Raw genomic sequence first — 25,501 nt, forward strand, 5'->3', positions numbered from 1 at the left:
GTATTCTACAGCTGCTCAATGAAAAACACCATTTGTTATGATGGGGCAAGTAGGGTTGCAAAGATGTTCAATGTTATCAAAAAGCGATCTGTAAAATGCGAGTGACCTATTCATACTTCTCATTGAAGCACAACGTGACAAATTTTCATTAGACAATTTTGAAGGTAATACGTCAATTTTACCCACAAAATCATGTGGCCTTTGGTCATCACAAGTGTGCTTAGTTTTGTCCTCACAATAGAGCCCCTTCCTGAAGAAATGGGTGTTTGGATTTACTTTGACTTTTATTTGGAACTCTTCTGTGTCTACACCTTCACTTAAAGTAACGACTTTGTCAGTCGAGCAAACCAGGTACCTGTTTGAAAATTGATGCATACAGCAAGTGAAGGGTTATCTGTAGTACATCTTTTTATTAGTAGATATTGGCGCTACTTTATCACTTTCAGGTCCACCACACAATATTCGTCCTTGTACTGTTATATTTCAAAGATTCGAGTGTAGGAGAGAAGTTGTTCTTTTAATCCATGATGGCGTTTCTATGAAAGGTTCATCTCTTTTATTGAAACACCCATTTCTACTTTACATGAACAGTTGTTTGTAAATGTAATGCTTTCATTGTAAAATCTGTCTGTTGTTTAATTAATAGCTCTATCATATTATTCCACATTCAATTATGGGGAAGCATTATGAGTATGAATGTTAGACGCGTGAAGGTCAGCTGTTGGAGTAACTGAACATTTGCAGTTGAAGAGTTCTCGGTTACAATACTTATTACTTATTACACAACACTGCTGCTTGTACATTAGTGTAAATGCGCTCTAGTTTTCTGCAGTCTGGCTGGCAGTCAAGGCTGTGCAATATTGGCTCATTATGACTGTAAACAATAGGCTGTGGCGGGAAGACGTCACAATGGCGGGACTTAGACACTCGCTGTTGATTTAAATTATAAGGAAAAGTGAACTTGCATTAAGCCTTAACCCATCAATCACCAGATTGATCTGGCTACAGTTGTGTGAAAAAGAGTTTGCCCCCTTCCTGATGTGCTATTCTTTTGCATATTTGTCACACTTGAATGTTTCAGATGGCCTAACAAAATTAAATATTAGACAAAGATAACACAAACACAAAATGCAGCGTTTAAATAAATGTCTTTATTATTAACAGAAAACTAAATCAAAATTTGCAGGGTCCTGTGTGAAAATGTGATTGCCCCTTAAACTTAATAACTGGTTGAGCCACCCTTAGCAGCAACAACTGCAATCAAGCGTTTGCGATACCTGGCAATGAGTCTTTTACATCTTTGCAGAATTGTTTTAATTCAGCCACATTGGAGGTCTTCCGAGCATGAACTGCCTTTTTAAGGTCATGCCACAGCATCTCAATCAGAGTAAGGTTATGACTTTGGCTAAGTCCACTCCAAACTCTTAATTTTGTTTTTCTTAAGCCATTCAGAGGACTTGCTGGTGTGTTTTGGATCATTGTCCAGCTGCATAACCCAAGTGTGCTTCAGCTTGAGGTCACAAACGGCTGAAAATTCTTCAGGATTTTTTGGTAGGCAGCAAAATTCATGGTTCCATTTACTACAGCAAGTCTTTCAGGTCCTGAAGCAGCAAAACAGCCCCAGAAGATTATACTACCACCACCATATTTTACTGTTGGTATGATTTTCCTATTCTGAAATGCTGTGTTACTCCTATGAAATATGTAATGGGACACATACCTTCCAAAAAGTTCACCTTTTGTCTCGTCAGTCCATAGAGTATTCTCCCAAAAGTCTTGGGTATCATCAAGATGTTTTCAAGCAAAACAGACAAGCCTTTATGGTCTTATTGCTCAGCAGTGGTTTTCATCTTGGAATTCTGACATGCAGGCCATTTTATCGCAGTCTTTCTTATGGTGGAGTCATGAACCTGATTGACCTTAACTGAGGCAAGTGAGTCCTGCAATTCTTTGAATGTTTTGTGGTCTTTTGTGACTTCTTGGATGAGTCGTCGCTATGCTTTTGGGGTAATTTTCGTTGGCCTACCACTCCTGGAAAAGTTCTCCACTGTTCAATGTTTTCACCACTTGTGGATAATGGCTCTCACTGTGGTTCTCTAGAGTCCCAAAGCTTTAGGAATGACTGTTTAACCTTTTCCAAACTAATAGATCAAAATTTCTTTGTCTCTAATTTGTTCTAGAATTTCTTTAAATCACGGCATGATGTCTAGCTTTTCATGAGCATTTCGTCTACTTCGCTTTGTCAGGCAGGTTCTACTTAAGTGATTTTTTGATTGAGAACAGGTGTGGCAGTAATCAGGCCTGGGTCTTACTAGGGAATTTGAACTAGATTTCCCAAACGTGATAAACCACAGTTAAATTTATGTTTTAATGGGGGAGGGGGCAGTCACTTTTCACACAGGGCCCTGTGGATTTGGATTTATTTTTCCCTTAATAATAAAGATCTTCACTTAAAATGCATTTTGCATTTACTTGTGGTATCTTTGTCTAATATTTCAATTTGGTTGGTGATCTGAAACATTTAAATGTAACACACATGCAGAAGAATAGGAAATCAGGAAAGGGGAAAAACCTTTTTCACACAACTGTACATAGTGAACCAGATATAAATCTACAGCTCATTTTCTTTGTTTTCTATGTGAGAGCTGACACCCTGCAACAATGCCCATGATCAGAGCTAGTCGCGGCCATTTAACCCCTGTGATGCTGCTGTCAATAGTGACAGCGGCATCACGGGACATCGCAGACGGAGTGAGCTCCCTCTCTGCTCCGATCAGAAAAATCGTCCCAAGATGGCCGCGGGGTCACCCAGGGATGGTGGCCTGTCAGCCCTTGCTGAGAGCACAAGCTAACACGCCTCCTCCCTGCATCTGAAACGCTGCTCTAATGCTTGAAATGTAGGGGGCTTCCAGGTTACTGGTAGTCCAAAGGCTCTGGAAAAGCTCAATATCTCCTCGAAGAAATTCGGCAAATTTTGCACTCCCAAATGTGCCTAAATGGCAGTTTGCAGTTTTCACTCTGCAACATCCAATGCTGATAGTTTTTGGAAAACACCTATAGAGCCTAAATCGTCACCACACCTGTAGATAAATTCCCATGGGAGTATAATTTCCAAAATGGGGTCACTTGAGTGGGGATTCTGCTCTTCTAGTACTTTTGGGCTCTGTATATGGAGTCTGCAAACTATTCTAGCAAAATCTGCGCTACAGGAAGAAAATAGTGCTCCGTCCCTCCTGAGTCTCGCCGTATGGCTAAGCAATACTGTAAAGCCACAAATGTGGTATTTCCACATTTCGCAAAAATTGTGGGACAAATTTTTGTGCCATTTTTACCCATTTCTCAATGTGAAAATGTAAAATCTGGGGCTAAAACTAAATTTTGGTTGTAAAAATGTAATTATTTTTTCTTCACTGCCCAATAGTATAGCATTCTGTGACACACCTGTGGTGTCAGCATGATCACTGCACCTGTAAATGAATTAATTGAGAGGTGTGGTTTCTAAAATGGGGTCACTTTTGGGGGATTCTGCTATTTTGACACCTCAGGGGCTCTACCAGTGTGACATAACACCCTCAAATCAACCCACAAACATCTGAACTCCAATATGGCGCTTCTTCCCTTCCAAGCTTTGCACTGTGCCTCAAAAGTAGTTTTCCACCACATATTGGGTATTTGGTGTACATAGGAGAAAGTGCATAACCAATTTTGTTGTCTATTTTGCCCTGTTAATCTTGTGAAAATAAAAAATTTGAGGCTAAAAGAATATTTTTGCCAGAAAAAAATTGATTTTTTTATTTTCATGGTACAGCGTTATTAACTTCTATGAAGCACCTGGGGGTTCAAGGTACTCACCACACATCTAGATGTTGAGGGGTCTAGTTTCTAAAAAATAGGGTCACTTGTGGGGAGTTTCCACTCTTTAGGCACATCAGGGACTCTCCAAACTTGACATGGCATCCGCTAATGATACCAGCTAATTTTGAGTTCAAAAAGTCAAATGGCACTCCTTCCATTCCGAGCGCTGCTGTGTACACAAACTGTAGTTTTCTTCCATGTTTTTGGGTGTCGTACTCATGAGAAATTGCATAATTCATTTTATAATGCATTTTCTGTTACCCTTGTGAAAATAAAAAAATTACATTTTTCCAACAGAAATATTATTTTATCCCCATTATTTTTACTTTCACTTCTCTGCATAATACACTTCTGTGAAGCATCTGGGGGTTCATGGTGTAGATCACACATGTAGATAAGTTCCCTGAGGAGTATAGTTTCCAAAATGTTGTCACTTGTGGGGGTTTTCATTGTTTAGGCACGTCAGGGGCTCTCCAAACGTGACATGACATCCACTAATTATTCCAACAAATTTCACATTCATGAAGTCAAATGACGCTCCTTCCCTTCTGAGCCCTGCCCTGTGCCCAAACAGTTGTTTTCCCCCACATATGGGGTATGAGGATAATCAAAAGATATTGCAAAACAAATTTTCAGGTCCATTTTTTCCTGTTACCTTTTCAAAAATAAAAAAATTGGAGTCTAAAGTAAAATTTTTGTGAAAAAAAAGTTAAATGTTCATTTTTTCGTTCCACATTCCATTAATTCCTGTTAAGCATCTGAAGGGTTAATAAACTTCTTGAATGTGGTTTTGAACACCTTTAGGGGTGTAGTTTTTAGAATGTTGACACTTTTGGGTATTTTCTGTCATATAGACCCCTTGGTCTTGGTTTTGTAAATTTTGTTGGAAAAATGAGAAATTGCTGGTCAACTTTTAACCATTATAAGTTCCTAACAAAAAAAAAAGTTTCAAAAATTGTGCTGATGTAAAGTAGACATGTGGGAAATGTTAATTATTAAATATTTTGTGTGACATAACACTCTTATTTAAGGGCACACAAATTAAAAGTTTGAAAATTGCAACATTTTCACCAAATTTCCTATATTGTCAAAAATAAATGAAAGTCACATTGAAGACATATTACTACTATATTTAAGTACAATATGTCACAAGAAAAGAGTCTCAGAATCTGGGATCTATTGAAGCGTTCTAGCGTTATAACCACATAAAGTGACACTGGTCAGAAAAATAATTTGGCCTGGTCAGTAAGGTGAAAACAGGCTTCGGGGTTAAAAGGGTTATTTGTGACCTTTTTTTGCTATAGGGTAAAGAATAGAGATGAGCGGTGTTCAAGTCGAATTGTTCGCCAATTTCAAATCCGAGTTGTTTTGGGCGGTGTTCGAGCCGTTCGCTGTTGCTTAAAATTCGGCTGTTCGAGGTTACGTTCGAGAACGGTTCGTTCACCAAAAGCGTAACTTTATTTTCACAGTAATAATGGTTTTCAATGTTAAGAGACAGTTTCATGGCATAGTGGCCAGGGGTGGGAGGCAGGGGATATATCTGTGCTGAAATAATGCACATCTCCTTTTTTTTTTTTTATTTCTTTCCCGCATTTACAGTGGGGCGGTGCAGTCTCTCAGCCTATCAGCAGTGCACACACACAAAGCAAAGTGCATGTTTTTTCACACAAGCAAGGGCATTGGCTGTGTATGTCACATGTCCTTGCTCTATAAGAAGCAGCCATTTCCCCCCATCGCCACCATTTTATCACTGCTGCAGCTTGTGTTAGACGGCACCGCTGCTGCTGTGGGCGCTCTACTGTAAAACAGTGTGAATTTACAGTGAATTCAAGCTTACATACATAGAGAGATTTAGGGAGTAGGGACTAGTTGTAATTACAGCCCTTTTGAGGGGTACGTTACAGCAGTTCATAGCAAGTGTAGGCAGGCAGGTCTGTGCCAGTGCTGTGCTAGTCTTTTTCACAGCATCTGTCCAAATCTAGCTCAGCCAATCCTAGCATTGTCTGTTACTCAGTGGTGTAGTCCACCTGTCAAGGAGCTACTCTGTGTGTGTTTCTAATAATTTTTTACCACATCTTGTCCAGAAAAACCTTTTGGGCATAGTAGCGGTGTGTGCTGCTCAGCGGTGTAGTCCACTTGTCAAGGAGCTACACTGTGTGTTTCTAATAATTTTTTACCGCATCTTGTGCAGAAAAACCTTTTTGGCCTAGTAGCGGTGTGTGCTACTCGGCGGTGTAGTCCACCTGTCAAGGAGCTACACCGTGTGTGTTTCTAATAATTTTTTACCGCATCTTGTCCAGAAAAACCTTTTGGGCATAGTAGCGGTGTGTGCTATTCAGCGGTGTAGTCCACCTGTCAAGGAGCTACACCGTGTGTGTTTCTAATAATTTTTTACTACATCTAACGCAGAAAATCCTTTTGGGCATAGTACCACAATTTGGTCACTGAGCTCTGCTTGGTTTCCATCCATTGTTATTTGGGCAAACATCTACAGAGTTGCCAATAAATAAATTAACCACCAAAATGAGTGGCAAAAGGCCTGCTGGTGGTGGAAAGGGGAATAGGCGTGTTGCAAAGGGAAAAAAAAGGTTGTGTCCATGGGGTAGGTGCTAAAGCAACTGGAACATCTGCCAAAGAAAGACCATCTTCCAGCCAAAGTAAGATGTCTACTTCTGTTTGTGGACAATCGGATATGATCCCTTTCTTGTGGACATGCCAATCACAAATTCCTGATGAGGCACAAAAAGAGCAGGTGCTTGAACGGTTATCAAGTGCTCCCTCAAAGCTTATGTGAGTCCAGGCGAGGAAATGATGTGCACTGATGCCCAGAAGCTTTGTGAGTCAGATCCAGGCCCAGATGAACAAGATTCTTCTGAGCATAATCTAGACCCTCGTTCCCAAACTGTAAGTCATGTTTGTGGAGAAAATGAGGAAGATGATGATGAGACTCAGATACCTGACTGGTCACGGCAGGAAGAGGTCGGTTCTGAGGACGAGAGGTGTGGGAACACAGAGGGTGATGATGATGAGGTTGGAGATCCCACTTACCGTCAACCCGCAGTCCTCCAGTCGATGAGGTCAGCAGAGGAGGTGGAGGAGGATGATAGTGACGAAGAGGTTAGGTTGCGCCTTCCTGGACAGAGACGGAATTCTGGAAGCACGTCAACAACTGCATCCTCAACCACAACTGTACCTGTGAGCAGAAGTCGTGGTGGCTCCTCAGGTCGCATGGTTTCTAAGCTTTGCATAGCCTGGGCATTTTTTGAAATTCCAAAGGATGACCCAACGCATGTGATCTGTAAGATTTGTCACCAAAAGCTAAGCAGAGGGCAAAAACTCACTAGTTTGAGTAGTTCATGCATGAACCGTCACATGGATATGAGGCATAAAGTGCAGTGGGAAGCTCACTGTGCAACAATGCGGCCCTGCCCAACCACCGTCTGCCCCATCTTGTGCATCCGCGGCCTCTTCATCCTCTGTGACTGGGGGGACAGCAGGCACACATGTTTGGATGCAGAACATCCACCTCTTTACCTGCAACAGCCAGTGTGCTTGGCAGGTCGTCCTTTAATTTGAAAATGGAAACACCTGATGATGTCTCTGCGACCTCGAGAGCACCACATTCAGATCAAGGCAACATAATTGTTCCACCTGCACCTTCCTCACAGACCAGCAGTTTGCCGGGGACACCCTACTCAACCCCGTCTATGCATGGCAGCCAGCCCTCTGTCCCTCAGATGTGGACAAGTAAAAGACCATTTCCTCCTACCCATGACAAAGCTAAGAGGTTGAATTTCACCATCTGCAAGCTCTTGGCTACAGAAATGCTGCCTTTCCGCCTGGTGGACACAGAGGATTTTCGAGACCTTATGTCGGTCGCAGTGCCCCAGTACCAGATGCCCAGTCGCCACTACTTCTCAAAGAAAGCTGTGCCTGCGCTACACCAGCATGTTGCACGCAACATCACCGCTTCCTTGAGAAACTGTGTGTGACCGGGTGCATTTCACCACAGACACGTGGATGAGTAGGCATGGACAGGGGTGTTACATGTCTCTGACTGGGCACTGGGTAACTATGGTGACAGCAGGAGAAGGGGCTGCTGTCTAAGTCTTGCCGTCCCCATGAGTTGCGCGTCAATCCTCTGTAGGTCGAAGTTCCTCCACTGCTTCTGCCTCCTCAACCTCCTCTCGGTCCTGCACCCAAAGCCTGTCTGGTAATGCCACCCGTGTTGTAACTGCGCAGAAGGAATCCTGCACACCTCCTTACTATGCTGGCACCAGGGCTCAACGGCATCAGGCGGTGTTTACGTTAAAATGTCTGGGAAATGTGAGTCACACAGCTGAGGAGTTGTGGTCAGCTCTGGAGACCGAGTTCCATCGATGGCTGACTCCACTGAACCTGCAGCCAGGGACGGCCGTGTGCGACAATGCTGCAAACTTGGGTGCGGCCCTTCGCCGGGGCAATGTCACACACGTGCCTTGTATGGCTCACATTTTGAACCTGGTTGTCCAGCAATTTGTAGCCCGCTATCCCGGACTAGATGACCTTCTGCAGAGAGCACGGTCGCTGTGTGCTCACTTCCGCCGTTCGCATCCCGCAGCTCAACGACTCACATCTCTCCAGAAGTCGTTGGGCCTGCCAGTTCACCGGCTAAAATGCGACGTGCCGACACGGTGGAATTCAACTCTGCACATGTTGCAGCGACTGTGGCAGCACCGACGAGCCCTGGTGCAATACCTTATGACGTATAGCCTGGGCCACCAGGATCCAGAGGTGGGGCAAATCACGCTGCAGGAGTGGTCTCCGATCAGGGACCTATGCACCCTTCTGCATTGTTTTGAAATGGCGACAAAAATGTTTAGTGCTGAAGATGCCATTATCAGCATGACTATTCCCGTCATTTACATGCTAGAGCACATGTTAAACAGTATTCGGAGTCAAGTGGTGGGACAAGAGGAGGAGGAGGAACAGGAGGAGTCGTATGCGGAAGGGAAAATATCTCCAAGGTCCAGGCGGTCGGCAGTACCAAGGCGGCTGGCATTGGAGGGTCTGGGAGAGGGAATAACGAGGGCGCATGGTAGCAGGCAAACTCGGCAGGAGCCGAGGAAGATTTGGAGGATGAAATGGCGATGAGCATGGAGGACTCATCAGATGAGGGAGAGCTTGATGATATTTCTGTTGTGCGAGGTTGAGGGGAAAGGGCAGAGAAACAAAGCATGACTCTTGACTTGCCGCCACCAAGACAACAAGGACTTGGTCCTCCTGGATGCACAAGACATATGAGTGCCTTCTTGCTGCACTACCTGCAACATGACCCTCGGATTGTCAGAATCCGAAGTAATGCCGACTACTGGGTTGCCACACTCTTAGATCCAAGGTACAAGAGTAAATTTGGCGAACTAATTCCTACCATAGACAGGGATTCATGCATGCAGGAGTATCAGCAGAGGCTGTTACAGAATCTTACATCTGCATTTCCACAAAACACCAGTGCACCACGTAGTGAATCTCAGAGTTCTAACTTGGCAACCGTGGGACTGTCGAGTCATCGCTCTAACCGTGCCACTAACATCGTATCTGGTGATAACAGCAATTTTTTGCAGTCATTTCACCAATTTTTTCGGCCATCCTTTGCAAGGCCACAGGAAACGCAAAGTCTGACACATAGTCAGCGCCTAGAGAGGATGGTACAGGAGTATCTCCAAGTTAACATCGATGCCATGACTGTGGAACTGGACCCTTGCTCTTTTTGGGCTTCCAATCTGCAAAAATAGCCTGAGCTCGCCACTCACGCCTTGGAGATCTTGTCGTGCCCCACAGCCAGCGTTCTCTCTGAACGTGTGTTCAGCGCTGCTGGTGGTGTGCTGACAGACAAGCGCACGCGGCTCTCCACTGACAATGTAGACAGACTTACGTTCATAAAGATGAACAAATCGTGGATCCGCAAGGAATTTTCAACCCCTGTGTCATCCTGGGGAGACTAAAAGCGTAATGATTTATGAAAATCACCTCAGCAGAGTCAAGCAAGCATTTTAAGCAACCCTGAGACAAGTGAAGCCACTTAAGTGGTTTCTGTTCCCCAATTTTTGGACAAAATGGAGACTCTTTTTGGAGTCCCCTTGCTGTATTTTACATGGCGTTGGCATCGTCAATTCAAGGTGGGTGGGGTCACCACCCTCCCCCCTTTAACCTTAAGAAGCTACATAGACTATGTCTTGGGGTTATACAGATGGGTGAGTCTGCAGACCTCTTTAGTCATACTATGGCCTGTGATTCAGAGGTCTGCTCCAAAGCTTCAGTGTCTGCTAGTCAGTGGAGTAGCCCACCCGTGAAGAAAGCTGCAACGCCTGTTTATGTAAGAAATAGTTTTTAACTCCATTTAGCCCAGTGTATACTGTGGGCCTAGTACCTGTGTGTGCTACTCAGCAGAGGAGCCCACCCGTGAACCAAGCAACGCCGCCTGTTAATGTAATAACTAGTTTTTAACTGCATTTAGCCCAGTGAATACTTTGGGCCTAGCACCTGTGTCTGCTACTCAGCAGAGGAGACCACCCGTCAACCAAGCAACCTAGCCCATTCAATCTTTTTGGGCCTTGTAGCTCTGTCTGCTACTCAGCAGAGGAGAAAAAATCCGAACAACAAACGTCCAATATTAGGCTGGTTTCACATTTGCGTTAAAACAACGCTGCGCCCTGCGCCGTTAAGCCCCGCCCCGAGCCGGCTCCCTGCCCGCCCCATCCGGGATCACCGCCTACTTTCGCATTTGCACGCATGCGATCGGCGCACCCTATCTTTAGCATAGGGTGCGCAGATCATGCGCTGCCAGTGTGAAAGTAGCGTGCTGCGCACTTTTGACGGTGCGCCGTGCGCGCTGAAATGCAGCATGTTGCATTTCGGTGCGCACAGCGCACCGTCAAAAGTGCGCAGCACGCTACTTTCACACTGGCAGCGCATGATCTGCGCACCCTATGCTAAAGATAGGGTGCGCCGATCGCATGCGTGCAAATGCGAAAGTAGGCGGTGATCCCGGATGGGGCGGGCAGGGAGCCGGCTCGGGGCGGGGCTTAACGGCGCAGGGCGCAGCGTTGTGTTAACGCAAATGTGAAACCAGCCTTACAAATAAAATTAATATTTTATTCACAAAATTGACAATATACAAAATAAATGGTGGACAAATACCAAATAAAAGGGCCAAAAAACTAGGAATCCAATGAACACCACAATGAAAATATGTATAATGATTCATGAGTGACAAAATAATACATAATAAAAATAATAAAATTGTACCAGTGTTACAGAATAAATACTACAAAGAAGAAATATATGATTGAAAATACAATATAATACATATTAACCAGGTATATAAAGTAATACACGGTAATATATTTATAAAGTGCAAAGTGCATAATCATGTGAAAAAAGGAATTACAAAAATATCTATATATGTGCCCGCAAGTAGAATAAAGCCACAATAGCCGTTTTAAAGGGGCCTAACAAATAAGTATAGGACCATGAATTAAAAATAAAAAATATATATATGCTGTGAAGCAAAAATATAAACTAATAAATCGCTGGAATATGAATATATGCCATAAGTGAATAATCAATAATAAAAAAGCAAATGCAAGCCTAAAAGATATAAGGTGCAATGACCACTAAAGACGCTTCACTAAAATACATAGCGCCAAGAATTCCAGCTGGATAATTCAAAACAATGCCCCATTATTACCTGGTGTATACGGTGGAGGATTCCTAGGATGCGCCCGACCCCGACGCGCGTTTCGGCGTCTGCCTGACGAAACGCGTCACCCGTCAACCAAGCTATGCCGCCTGTTTATGTAATAACTAGTTTGTAACTCCATTTAGCCGAGTGAATACTTTGGGCCTAGTACCTGTGTCTGCTACTCAGCAGAGGAGCTCACCTGTGAACCAAGCTATGCCGCCTGTTTGTGTAAGAACTAGTTTGTAACTCCATGTAGCCCAGTGAATACTTTGGACCTAGTACCTGTGTTTGCTACTCAGCAGAGGAGCCCACCCGTGAACCAAGCTATGGCGCCTGTTGATGTAAGCACTGTCTGCTACTCAGCAGAGGAGCCCAGCTGTTAAGCAAGCTACAGCACCTGTGCTTTGGACACTTAATTTTCTCATTCTTTCAGGAATGCCTGTTAGGCCTAATTCCGGAATTCCAGTTGACCTGCACTTACTGGGAAATCGTTGTTCGCGGGGAAGAATTGGGATCCCAGATCCCCATCACTAACGGGGTTCAGTGGGTTATCCGCACCTGTCAGCGAAGAGTAAACACACACTGGTCCGTTCAGTGTAGCGCGTGTGCAGCTCCGGACATGTAAGGGCATGACAGACCTGTTATTGCTCGATCACGCGTGGCAGAGCATCGCGTGTGCCTCTAATAATCTGGACGCGGACCGCGGGGGGCATGCTGGAGTCTCGTTCGTTAACGGAATTAAGCTGACAAATCGCTAGCACATCTAAAAACGGCCATGCACCACCACCCACAGAATCGAGAAAGCTTGCAATCTGTCTATGCTTTCCGTGGCCGGCCAGGGTGAGGTTTCCCGAGTGGAGTCCAATTAAGCCGCAGGCTCCACTCCTGGTGGTGCCATTCCAGACATTCATTTAAGGTTCAGCTTTGCAACCATACTCCCCCCAGAAACCAAAGACTGTGCCTTCATGGACGCTGTTCGGAGGGTCGTGGGAATAACGCCGCCCGATCGGCAGTTGGCATAATTTATGGTGGGAAGTCCGACGGTATATGATAGTCTTCGATTTTAGAATTTTTTTTTATTTTAGAATTTTATTCCAGCCTTTCTTGATTTTATGAGGGCATAACATGCCTATATCTGTGTCTCCTCCTCCTCCTTTTACTCCTTCACCTCTTTTCTATATGTAGTTGTCCCTTTTCCATGTGTTATTTGTGTCTTCTGAGCAGTTTGTCTGCTTTGGGACACCTTTGAAGGTGTTTTGTATGTGCTTGTGTTTGCCTGCCATTGTTTTCAATGGGGTTCATCGAACATTCGACAAACTTGTCTCCTGTTTGACTAACCGAACCGAACTCGAACACTAGGGGGATGGCTCAACACTAGTAAAGAATTTATGTTCAGGAAATTTATAACTACCTGCCTTTGCTGCCCTGTGATCTTCTGTTGCGACTCAGAGCTGTTACTGACTGCTCCTGCCGGCGATTTTCCTGCTTTTAGTGATGTCACATCGATAGCAACTACCTGCCAGTAAGTTCTTAGCCCAACAGGAAAATAAAAAAAAAATAATAGTCCTGGATAACCCCATTAATGCTTCTTATGTTTGACACACTATGCAATGGAAAAGTAATCAGACTACATGGCGGATGTGTTTTGTCTGGTTGACTTTGTTTTAAGACTGGTTGACTGCATATTGTTCTTTTGATGACTTTGGATCATGAAATCACTTTCAAGTGTGAATTATTTGTCTTGTGTTCTAAAAACTGTAGTGCTAGCTTTTGACCACTATATTCTAGCTATAAAGAAGTGCGTTTATATGTATTTAAAACTGTTCTGTCCTCACTAAATGAAGCAGAATTCATTTAGCTTATACAGGCAGCTAAACCGCTATACCGGGGTCCAATAAGGAGACTGTAGGTTGAATCTGTGCTTTATTGAACGTGATGGTATATTGGCACGGTGAAGCTACAATACAAACATATATACACTCAGTCAGTACACGGGGTACATTGGAATACATATATACATTATAAATCAACATCTGAACTACTGAACAGGGGCAAACTAATTAGGCAGGCTAATATGAGACAGAAATAGATACAGGAAGCATGATTACATACCAGCAATGCGCTCACAAGGGGAGAAGAGAAATTAAATGCTTCCAGGATGCAGGCTGAGGGAAAATGGTGGACTGGAGGGAAAATGGGGGCTGAACTAACCATAATCCTTTGCAAAGCTTACCAGAATGGATTGCGAATGGAGAGAAATAGAAAGTGAAAGTAAAATAAGACAATAACGCTGTGGTTATGACTCTGGTCACTAGAGGGAGACAGAAACAATGAAAACAATAGAATTTATGGAAAAAAACTGAACATTCTGCATATTCACTAGTAATCACTGTAAATATTATCAGACAGACAATCAAAGATTATGAATTAAATGTCGGAGACAGAACAAAAACAATTAAACGTTTTAATATATGCGCTCAGAGATAGACTTTTAAATAAACTAAACTCACTCTATAAATAATTATAGAAAACTAAGTAGCCAACCTGAATTGCAACCTCCAAGTAGCGATGAGGGTCAGGCACCGCCTACTTGACTCTTTAGAAAAGACTTCAATAATAGAAAATCAAATAATAGAGGAATTTATACTTCAGATTTTGCCACATACAGCATTAACCATGGGGCTAGGAAGAGGAAATTGTCCATAAAGAGAGGAAAAAGTTACCTTGAGGTAGACTTCTTTGAACTAATGGTACTTAGCAGTCCAGGTCCTGTGCATGGAAGATCCAAATGGAGCGGCAGCGATAATAATAATAAAATCCAAAGTATTGCCACCAAGTTAGGAGGAGGGTGGTTTAGTGCTGTAGGTTGCGGACGCTCGTCCCGGCCGGAGACGTGCGTCCTCTCTGCAGTGCGCCCTCCTGGGCTTGAAGCGGTAGCGGCGCACGCCGAGAAAAGCTAACAAGGTCCGCAGGACCTTGTGTGACGTCACAGTCACGTGATCGCTCACGTGACTAGCTATGGAGAGCGGTGAAGCTCAAAAACATCCGACGCGTTTCTGAATCAGCGGATTCCTTCCTCAGGGATACTCCATAGCGGATAAGCAGCACTTATATACCCTCAACCTTCCAAGGTTCTAATTCAAACATTAAAAGCAAAAAGTTCAATTTCACTGTTGAGCCCATTAGGCATCAGAGTGTCCATCATAAAGATCCATCTACTCTCTTCTTTTGACATCTGATGGATAAAATTGCCTCCCCTCCAACATCTATTCACCACTTTGATGCCTGTCACTAATGTGCCTTTTATAAGACCCCCATGATTATTTAAAAAATGATTGGAGAGGGGGTGATCACTAAATTTATTCTTAATATTCCTCAGATGTTCTGCTATCCTTATATGTAGTGGACGTATAGTCCGGCCAATATATAGTTTGCCACAAGGGCAAGTAATTCCATATATAACCCCCTTAGTTTCACAAGTTATGAAGTCTTTAATTTTGACCTCCCTAGAATTATTTAAAATGCAAAATTGCTTTCTAAGACCTAATTTTCTACAAGGTCCACACTTATTACATGGAAAGAACCCTTTTGGAGGTGTATGAGCATGTGCATGACTCATCAACATGGGTTTAGGAATAGAAGGGGCTATTTTGTTACCGAGATTATTTGCTTTCCTAAAAACAAACCTAGGATAATCTGATAGCTTTTCACCGATCACTTTATCCTTTTTTAATATATTCCAGTGTCGGTTGACGATCTTTCTAAGGATTTTACTGTTAGCGTTGTACTGCGTGATAATAGGAATATCTTCCATAGTAGAACACTCGATGTTTTCCTTTTGTTGTGTCAGTAAATCCTCTCTCTGCATTTTCCTAACAGTCTCCTTTATTTCAGCCAGGGCCTTATTGTCATACCCCTTTCGGACAAATTTATTAGTCAGATATGCCGCCTCCTTGTCAAAATCTTGTATTCTAGAACAATTCCTGTGAGCCCTAATAAGCTGGCTTTTGGGTACATTCAAAAGCCAGCTTGGAAGGTGGCAGCTATCCAAGGAAATAAAATTATTGGAGTCTGTTGGTTTATGAAAAACCTGAGTCTCTATGTGATCATTTTCAATAAAAAATTTTAAATCTAAAAAGTTAATCTCTTTATGACTGGTGTTGGCTGTAAATTTTAAAAAATATTGATTTTTATTTAGTTCATTTAAAAATTCCCCTAATAAAATAGGCCCACCAGACCAAACAAAGACAATATCGTCTATGAATCTATGCCATAGGACCAGGTTCTTCCGAAGGGAACCCCCCGGATAGATAGTTTCTTGTTCCCATTTGCCTACATATAAATTAGCATAACTCGGGGCGAACCTGGTCCCCATGGCAGTACCCCACTGCTGGGAGTAGTAGTGCGCCCGAAATCGAAAAAAATTGTGAGTTAAAATAAAATATATACAGTCTAAAATAAACTGAACCTGATCATCCGGTAAGTCGCCATCCTTAGTCATGAAGTATTTTACTGATTCACACCCTTTATCATGTTGAATGACAGTATATAGAGAGGCAATATCTAATGTCCCCAAAATATAGTGGTTTTGCCATTTAATATTTTTCAAAATTCTTAGAATATGTGTACTGTCTTTCAGATAGGCCGGAAGTTTAGGGACTAACTTCTGTAAGTGGCAGTCAATAAATTTTGACAAATTGGCCATAAGACCCCCTATTGCTGATATAATTGGTCTACCAGGTGGGTTTAATGGGTCCTTATGTACTTTTGGTAGATAATAGAAGTAAGGGATCCTAGGGTGCAAATTATTAATAAATTCCAATTCTTGTTTATTTAGAAAACCTCTTTCAAAACCACACTTCAAGAGAATTTGCATCTCAGCGAGATAGACCTCAGATGGATCTTTCTCAAGTAGAAGATAGGTTCTTGTATCACCCAGTATACGCTGTGACTCCTTTTCATAGTCACTATTGTTCAAAATAACAATCCCCCCCCCCTTATCGGCTGGTCTAATAGTGATTTCCTGATTCTGTTGGAGCTGTCTAATAGCTTGACGTTCCTTGTTTGACAGATTGTATCTGAAATTGTTGCATCTACTCTCAGATATATTTTTAATATCCCTTATCACATTGTTCTGAAAGGCCTCAAAGGATTCCGAATATTCCTGAATAGGGTTAAAGTTTGACTTCTTTTTCAACATAGTGTGTTGATAAGGATCTATCAGCTCAGACGCACCTTCCACATTTTCCCTAGTACATTTTTTCTTCAGATAATACTTTTTTATAGCCAATTTTCTCATAAATAGTTTAATGCCTACAAAGGCCTGAAATTTATCGAACTTAGTACTAGGGGCATATTTCAATCCTTTATTCAATAAACTCAATTCATTTTGATTCAGAGCATGGTCACTTAAATTAAAAATCTTTTGGTCTAGGATCACTGGTTCCCCTGCTTGGTGTATTTGGTTGCTCTTTTTTTTTGGTTGATTTCCCGCCCCTACATCCCCTTTTTCGTGTTTTTTTTGGCCTACCTGTAAAAAAGGAAGATGACTCTGTTTAGTTTTCATTCTCAATGGCACTTTTCTCTGTTTATTCAGAGGTTTAAAACCCAAGCTGGTGCCTGGTTGTGAGTGAGTATGGTCCACCCTAGAATTAAGGGGAGTGGTCCCTAAGTTATCTAATACAATAAATCTATTCTGAGTTACAGTTGAAGGAAGTGGGGTAGAAATAGATGGTGAAATTTCATCAATATTAGATTGCGCAGTGTTAACCATCAGACTGTTGCTATCAACGGTAGCACCCTTGGTCTGAGAGTACTCAACATCCGAAGTGAGATGGATTGAAAACCGCTCACTAGAAGTTAGTGAAGAGTTTTCCACCCCCTGCACCTCATCTATAGTAATCAGTGGACTTTGTGTCCTGGATGAATTTTGGTTCTCACTATGAAGGAAATCATCCTCCATTATATTTCTAGGCTCTGATGCTACAGATCCTATAGAGGGGTCACCCTTCAAGGGGACAAAGTCTCTCCCAAATTTCCTACGTTTCTTATCCATAATCTCTCTTTCCTTTGACTGTATCCTCTTCCGAATATTCGCTGACAAGTGTAAGATCTCCGGATGCAGTTCATAGGGCTTAATTTCCTCAAAAATATCAGAGATCACTTTCCTGATTTTCATTAATTCAGTCCTTCGTTTTTCAATAATAAAACCCACTGTTCGTTTAGAGAATTCCTTGAACATAGCATCCCACTGGGCCATAGTTTCACTATCGCCAATATCCCCTGTAAGGGGTTTATACACAACAAGACCCCTAGGTATACAGTCAAAGGATAAATATCTTTCCAGTGTGGCTATTTCCCATAGGTCTCTCAGTTCTTTAATCAAATACTGTTCCAATTTCTTTAGAGATTGAATCACCACACTGAGATTTTCGGTACTAGCGGCTTGAGAGGTCTGTGGATGTGGTAAATGAAAGAACTTTTGAATGTTGTATATTCTTTCTTTCCTTTCTGACCAAAGACCACTCATATTTGAGAATAAATAAAATAACTAAACTCCTAAAAAAGCACAGCTGCTGAAAGGCAATAGTGGTAATAGAAGAATGAACAATGGATGTCTCAGCCACAGCGCTAGCGCTATAGTCTACTCAGCTGCAAAATATTAGGATAATACCACAAAATTCCTCCAAATAAATAAATAATTAAACGTTTTAATATATGCGCTCAGAGATAGACTTTTAAATAAACTAAACTCACTCTATAAATAATTATAGAAAACTAAGTAGCCAACCTGAATTGCAACCTCCAAGTAGCGATGAGGGTCAGGCACCGCCTACTTGACTCTTTAGAAAAGACTTCAATAATAGAAAATCAAATAATAGAGGAATTTATACTTCAGATTTTGCCACATACAGCATTAACCATGGGGCTAGGAAGAGGAAATTGTCCATAAAGAGAGGAAAAAGTTACCTTGAGGTAGACTTCTTTGAACTAATGGTACTTAGCAGTCCAGGTCCTGTGCATGGAAGATCCAAATGGAGCGGCAGCGATAATAATAATAAAATCCAAAGTATTGCCACCAAGTTAGGAGGAGGGTGGTTTAGTGCTGTAGGTTGCGGACGCTCGTCCCGGCCGGAGACGTGCGTCCTCTCTGCAGTGCGCCCTCCTGGGCTTGAAGCGGTAGCGGCGCACGCCGAGAAAAGCTAACAAGGTCCGCAGGACCTTGTGTGACGTCACAGTCACGTGATCGCTCACGTGACTAGCTATGGAGAGCGGTGAAGCTCAAAAACATCCGACGCGTTTCTGAATCAGCGGATTCCTTCCTCAGGGATACTCCATAGCGGATAAGCAGCACTTATATACCCTCAACCTTCCAAGGTTCTAATTCAAACATTAAAAGCAAAAAGTTCAATTTCACTGTTGAGCCCATTAGGCATCAGAGTGTCCATCATAAAGATCCATCTACTCTCTTCTTTTGACATCTGATGGATAAAATTGCCTCCCCTCCAACATCTATTCACCACTTTGATGCCTGTCACTAATGTGCCTTTTATAAGACCCCCATGATTATTTAAAAAATGATTGGAGAGGGGGTGATCACTAAATTTATTCTTAATATTCCTCAGATGTTCTGCTATCCTTATATGTAGTGGACGTATAGTCCGGCCAATATATAGTTTGCCACAAGGGCAAGTAATTCCATATATAACCCCCTTAGTTTCACAAGTTATGAAGTCTTTAATTTTGACCTCCCTAGAATTATTTAAAATGCAAATGCAAATGAAAAGGAGTCACAGCGTATACTGGGTGATACAAGAACCTATCTTCTACTTGAGAAAGATCCATCTGAGGTCTATCTCGCTGAGATGCAAATTCTCTTGAAGTGTGGTTTTGAAAGAGGTTTTCTAAATAAACAAGAATTGGAATTTATTAATAATTTGCACCCTAGGATCCCTTACTTCTATTATCTACCAAAAGTACATAAGGACCCATTAAACCCACCTGGTAGACCAATTATATCAGCAATAGGGGGTCTTACGGCCAATTTGTCAAAATTTATTGACTGCCACTTACAGAAGTTAGTCCCTAAACTTCCGGCCTATCTGAAAGACAGTACACATATTCTAAGAATTTTGAAAAATATTAAATGGCAAAACCACTATATTTTGGGGACATTAGATATTGCCTCTCTATATACTGTCATTCAACATGATAAAGGGTGTGAATCAGTAAAATACTTCATGACTAAGGATGGCGACTTACCGGATGATCAGGTTCAGTTTATTTTAGACTGTATATATTTTATTTTAACTCACAATTTTTTTCGATTTCGGGCGCACTACTACTCCCAGCAGTGGGGTACTGCCATGGGGACCAGGTTCGCCCCGAGTTATGCTAATTTATATGTAGGCAAATGGGAACAAGAAACTATCTATCCGGGGGGTTCCCTTCGGAAGAACCTGGTCCTATGGCATAGATTCATAGACGATATTGTCTTTGTTTGGTCTGGTGGGCCTATTTTATTAGGGGAATTTTTAAATGAACTAAATAAAAATCAATATTTTTTAAAATTTACAGCCAACACCAGTCATAAAGAGATTAACTTTTTAGATTTAAAAATTTTTATTGAAAATGATCACATAGAGACTCAGGTTTTTCATAAACCAACAGACTCCAATAATTTTATTTCCTTGGATAGCTGCCACCTTCCAAGCTGGCTTTTGAATGTACCCAAAAGCCAGCTTATTAGGGCTCACAGGAATTGTTCTAGAATACAAGATTTTGACAAGGAGGCGGCATATCTGACTAATAAATTTGTCCGAAAGGGGTATGACAATAAGGCCCTGGCTGAAATAAAGGAGACTGTTAGGAAAAAGCCGAGAGAGGATTTACTGACACAACAAAAGGAAAACATCGAGTGTTCTACTATGGAAGATATTCCTATTATCACGCAGTACAACGCTAACAGTAAAATCCTTAGAAAGATCGTCAACCGACACTGGAATATATTAAAGGATAAAGTGATCGGTGAAAAGCTATCAGATTATCCTAGGTTTGTTTTTAGGAAAGCAAATAATCTCGGTAACAAAATAGCCCCTTCTATTCCTAAACCCATGTTGATGAGTCATGCACATGCTCATACACCTCCAAAAGGGTTCTTTCCATGTAATAAGTGTGGACCTTGTAGAAAATTAGGTCTTAGAAAGCAATTTTGCATTTTAAATAATTCTAGGGAGGTCAAAATTAAAGACTTCATAACTTGTGAAACTAAGGGGGTTATATATGGAATTACTTGCCCTTGTGGCAAACTATATATTGGCCGGACTATACGTCCACTACATATAAGGATAGCAGAACATCTGAGGAATATTAAGAATAAATTTAGTGATCACCCCCTCTCCAATCATTTTTTAAATAATCATGGGGGTCTTATAAAAGGCACATTAGTGACAGGCATCAAAGTGGTGAATAGATGTTGGAGGGGAGGCAATTTTATCCATCAGATGTCAAAAGAAGAGAGTAGATGGATCTTTATGATGGACACTCTGATGCCTAATGGGCTCAACAGTGAAATTGAACTTTTTGCTTTTAATGTTTGAATTAGAACCTTGGAAGGTTGAGGGTATATAAGTGCTGCTTATCCGCTATGGAGTATCCCTGAGGAAGGAATCCGCTGATTCAGAAACGCGTCGGATGTTTTTGAGCTTCACCGCTCTCCATAGCTAGTCACGTGAGCGATCACGTGACTGTGACGTCACACAAGGTCCTGCGGACCTTGTTAGCTTTTCTCGGCGTGCGCCGCTACCGCTTCAATCCCAGGAGGGCGCACTGCAGAGAGGACGCACGTCTCCGGCCGGGACGAGCGTCCGCAACCTACCGCACTAAACCACCCTCCTCCTAACTTGGTGGCAATACTTTGGATTTTATTATTATTATCGCTGCCGCTCCATTTGGATCTTCCATGCACAGGACCTGGACTGCTAAGTACCATTAGTTCAAAGAAGTCTACCTCAAGGTAACTTTTTCCTCTCTTTATGGACAATTTCCTCTTCCTAGCCCCATGGTTAATGCTGTATGTGGCAAAATCTGAAGTATAAATTCCTCTATTATTTGATTTTCTATTATTGAAGTCTTTTCTAAAGAGTCAAGTAGGCGGTGCCTGACCCTCATCGCTACTTGGAGGTTGCAATTCAGGTTGGCTACTTAGTTTTCTATAATTATTTATAGAGTGAGTTTAGTTTATTTAAAAGTCTATCTCTGAGCGCATATATTAAAACGTTTAATTATTTATTTATTTGGAGGAATTTTGTGGTATTATCCTAATATTTTGCAGCTGAGTAGACTATAGCGCTAGCGCTGTGGCTGAGACATCCACAGAACAAAAACAATTTGACCACTGCTAAGAGATTTAAAAAAAAAACAACTATGTAATCCCACTGCTTCTCCATATTGCTGTCAGTTTCGGTGTCTCCTGGCTTCCTCTTCTAACAGTAGCTGCCACATGAGTTTCAAATAAGCCTACCTCCCTGGCAAGGGATATCCCATGATCACTAAGGTGATTCTCTCAGAACGGCTGCTGCCTGGTTAGTTGTCGGTCTTACTCTGCTAGTTGGGAAACTGCTTCTTGGCTTTTGGCTTAGAACATGTGCAGTATCTTTCTAATCAGTGGGTACGCTAGGACAACTGAAGTGAATTGATATAATGCATACTGAGCGAACCCTTTTGAGTATATGACTTATGGCTTATATACGCATCTGGTCAGATGGCCCCGTCCTCCAGAAATGATGTCCGAGAACAAGGACTTTGAGAGCCCAATGTGCAGCAATGCCCAAGGAGTGGTCCCCTGGAGTGCCTTATATTACTGCATGTGCGACTGCACTTGAATTTTAGCTTCGTTTTTACAGCCCTTCAAACTTGCTTACTTTCAGGCGCCCAAACTCACTCTGGATCTTCTGGTTATAATAGGAAATATTTAAATTTTCCTGCAAAACGTCTGGTCAATAAACTGAAAAAAAAATCACTATTTATTTTGATTGTGTTAACCTTTTTATGTGTGTAGTTGTCACAATGACTTTTCAGGGTGCACATCTCTGATGAATTCGCTCCTGATCAGTTGACAGGGAAGGGGAGTGTATGGCTATAAGATCCTGCAAGCCAGTAGCTCTCCTCTGGGTGGAGAGCCAAACAAGATATCTCCCAGTTCCAATGGGCTGCTGAGGAAAGTAAAGTTTTTATTGAGGGTTACTCTCCTTTTGGAGTAGGCTGGGAAGGACCACATTCTTATGCACTTTTTTTATGGCGCTCTTCACTATTTATGGCACACTTGGATGGATAGCATAATCTGGGGCTATTTATAAAAAAAAATGAGCCAGAAGAGTGTTTCTCAGCTGTTTTAGTTCTATATTGAAAGCCTTTAAAGCTCATTGAAATGCTCTTGGTGCACCTCCAGTCTGATTTACTTATGGTTTTAATCAAGCATTTCATTTTTCTTTATAAGTTTGATTTAAATTCCAGCACCCCTCACTTGATTACCTATCACACTCTGAACTTCTCCTATAGATGCTTCTGTGCATTTCAAACCCCTGTATTCTTCTCTTTAGACTGCATCTTGAATTTTAGATTTCACTCTGCTGCATTTTGCTATGCTATTAATGAGGTTGTCCACTACTTTTCATTGGTGACCTATTCTCAGGATGGGTCATCAATGTCTGATCGGTTGGAATCAGACAGCCAGCATCCCCGCTGAACAGCTGTTCTCATTGTCGGCGACCGCCGGCCAGAACTACTTGATTGTGGAGCTGCTTAGTCTTGATTGTGAAGCTGCTCCTCCTATTCAAATCAATGGGAGGTGGATGTGTAGTTCCCTGCTGCAGCGACTATGAAAAGGTGGAGCAGGTCCAAAATCTAGCAGTTCCGTGCAGCTGCCGCCGAGCATAGCTGATAGGTGGGGATGTCATGTGTTAGACCTCAACAGATCAGACATTGATGATCTATCCTAAGGATAGGGTGAAAAAGTAGTGGACACCCTTGTTAATCCCTGAAGCATTAGCACAAACTCGCATAACCAGTACCATCTCTGCCTACTGTGGTCACACTAATTATCCTCCTAAATAAGCCAATAGATTATCAGCATACAGTCAGAGAGGCTAATCTGTGGTCTCCTACATTAGAACTGTGTGACGCCAGCTGTGTTATTTTCGTCAGCTATATTTGTGACACCCCCTCCCTCTCTAGTGGAAAGATGTGTGGAACATACCGTTCAATTACTGTCACGATCCATCCTTGGATCTGTGGCAGATCTGGATTTTCACACACAAACTTTTTTCCTTTCAGGCCATCGGGGGTTAATGTCAGTTTTTCCCCTCGGGGGTGCTGGTGTAGCTACATGGCTGTTGTACTTGCTTATGCAGGTGGTGACCACTCCCACCTGCCTTCAAAGGGATACCTGATGCATCAGCTGACCATCGATGTTAAGGTCATTCTGCGGTAACCACGCTGGGAGAAGGAGCTTGCTGGGAGCGGTGGTGCCTCAGCTATTCATGGTGTATCTGGTGTCGTGATCCTGCTTTGCGGTGCTTTACAGCAGAAAGCTAAGTGTTGTTTGTCTTTACCTTGTTTGTCAAAACTACCCTTGGTGTCGTGTTAGTGCAGCGGTGAGACCAGTGTCCGCACTTGCCAATTCCCTACTTACGGATAGGTGCAGGGCAAGGGAGGGCAAAGGTATCCTTCTTGGCGACTGTTTGAAAGAAGCCGTATAGGGACGTCAGGAAAGATCAGAGCACAGCCTTTGGAGAGTGCAGGAGGTGTCTATTTCCCCGTTCCCAATCGCAGGGCCCACCATTGTAATTGTGTCCCCGCCGGTGTTCCCTTGTTTGTTGGGCAAATTGGTGACCGACCCTACTGTGGGTTGTTTCATACCTGGTCAGTCACTAACGTGACTATTACATCATACTTTTCCCCTCATTTATGTCATGTGTCCACATTGTGAACCCTTGAGAATTACATGACTTTATGTTCCATTCAGGGGGTCATAATTTCAGTTTGCAGAGCTTCCTGTTTGATGTCATTGCATGGACTGTACCACACGATTCCCAAAGAAAAATATTAAACACACCCCATTAAAACTCCTTTTGGGGCAATGTCACGAAGTAAAGCGTCAAAACATTGCATGATATAATAACCGTGCACAATAAATACATATAGCAGAGTCCAAAATATTTCAGACTACACAAAAATATTACCAGTCATGATAACAATTAGAAATACAAATACTTGATTTACTAAAATAATGTGAACCACAAACCATAAAATCATAAAATAGAATGCCAATCAACAATACATACGGTAATCAGGAGGTACAAAAAAGAATCACAAATTATGCCAAAATTATATGACACTGCGTAGATTCTAAAACAAATGAGATGCTGCTTATGCTACCTACCACCAGGGCTGTGGAGTCGGTAAGCCAAACCTGTGACTCCAACTCCTCAATTTCCCTTACACCGACTCCAACTCCGACTCCACGACTCCGACTCCGACTCCCACACATATTGCTTATATTTAAGTGAAAAATTTATTGTAGTACAAGGTGAACCTCAGACATTTAATCATTTTTATGATCCAATAATCAAGATATTTAGATAGAACAGAATATATATTGGTGTACTACCCGGTTTTCATTCTTTTTGGTACAGATACGATATGGATAGACAGATATGGATAAATGGATAGATAGAGCAGATTTCTAATCTGCTTTTGCTATTGAAAACATTATCTATGAGCTCAAAAACCTTTCAGGTGATGCAGTTTTTTAAAAAGATGATCAGCTTTTGCAGCTGAAAAACGTATCCTCAAAAAACACAGGAAAAACGCTGTGTGTGAATGTAGCCTTAGATCAGGAATATAACAGCCATTTATAGGACA

The 25,501-nt window shown here is 42.2% G+C and overlaps 1 protein-coding gene across 4 annotated transcripts in view; it reads left to right on the forward strand.

Annotated features, from left to right (window-relative positions):
• Positions 1 to 25,501, forward strand: part of CDKAL1 (CDKAL1 threonylcarbamoyladenosine tRNA methylthiotransferase) — a 1,068,031-nt gene that overhangs the window by 658,005 nt on the left and 384,525 nt on the right. The gene's annotated exons all lie outside the window — the stretch shown is intronic.

The sequence above is a fragment of the Dendrobates tinctorius genome, unplaced genomic scaffold (assembly GCF_039654945.1).
Source record: "Dendrobates tinctorius isolate UK_male_01 unplaced genomic scaffold, ASM3965494v1 ptg000004l, whole genome shotgun sequence".
Taxonomy (NCBI): domain Eukaryota; kingdom Metazoa; phylum Chordata; class Amphibia; order Anura; family Dendrobatidae; genus Dendrobates; species Dendrobates tinctorius.